Genomic DNA, 1,042 nt, shown 5'->3' on the forward strand with positions numbered 1-1,042 from the left:
GCTTCTGAATTTGCCAAGTCCTGGAGTCCTGCATGGCTACAGAAGGGACAATGTGTCAAGGTTCCCACCCCAGCAGAGCATGAACCTTCATGAGTGTGATGCTTGTTGTAGGTGGAAGGCTTGTTTGTATAATAATAAAAATTAATAAATATATATACTTTATGTTCTTCTTTTCTTTCAGGGGGAATGTTTTCTCTGGCAATGAGTCTGGGAGGCAAGAATGTGTTCCCCAGCAAAATGGTAATTCTGTGACCTTCAGGATGGCCCTTAAGGCTATGGGAAAGAACTCTGAAAACATGAGTTCAAGAATAATTTATCAACTATGCAACATATAAAGGTGCAATATAAGTTGTATGAAGGGCTTCACAGACCTAAAAGATAGGGAAGGAGATAAAGAGATTTTGGGAATGGTGGTCTCAGGATGGGATCCCACTCAGCTAGCTTATTGTTTGTGTTTACAAAGGCAGGCAGATCTCTGAATTCATTTGCTATGTTAAGAAAATGTATTTGCAGTCTTTTTCAAAGAATCAAGAGGCTTATGTCATAAAATGCTGATTTGTGGGATTATCAAAAGGGAATTTGGGTAAATGGTTGAATTGATATGTAAATAAAAGACTGAACAAGAGATGAGCTAGCTGTCTAGAGAGCTATTGCAGTTCTTTTGGAATTTGTCTTGTGGGTTTTCTGACCAAAGTCAGAATTTTTCTATCAGGTTTTCTGACTTTGGTGGGAAAACCCAAGAGCTATCGAAAGATCTATCTAGAGCACAGAGCTGTCTCAAGCAGAGAGCTATCTCCAGCAGAGAGCTGTCTAGAGGACCATCTCAAGCAGACTGTAGAGCTGTCAGCTTTCACTCCATCACTAACTTGGGGTTGTTTCTTCTGCTGCTCCCAAATACCCCTTCCTTAGTACCCCCAACCAAGTCAAGGCTGGTCCTTGGCATAAATTGGTTTCTTTTTCCCTTTGCTTCTGTTTTTCCTTGAGACAGGGTCTCAAGGCTGACCTTAAACTGGTTGAGTATCTGAGTAGGTCCTCAAACTTT

General features: G+C 40.9%; 1 pseudogene; it reads left to right on the forward strand.

Moving 5' to 3' along the window:
* Positions 1-645: 645 nt before the first annotated feature.
* On the forward strand, positions 646-740 carry LOC115031585 (annotated as a pseudogene).
* Positions 741-1,042: the final 302 nt, after the last annotated feature.

This window comes from Mus caroli, chromosome 7, assembly GCF_900094665.2.
Source record: "Mus caroli chromosome 7, CAROLI_EIJ_v1.1, whole genome shotgun sequence".
Classification (NCBI taxonomy): domain Eukaryota; kingdom Metazoa; phylum Chordata; class Mammalia; order Rodentia; family Muridae; genus Mus; species Mus caroli.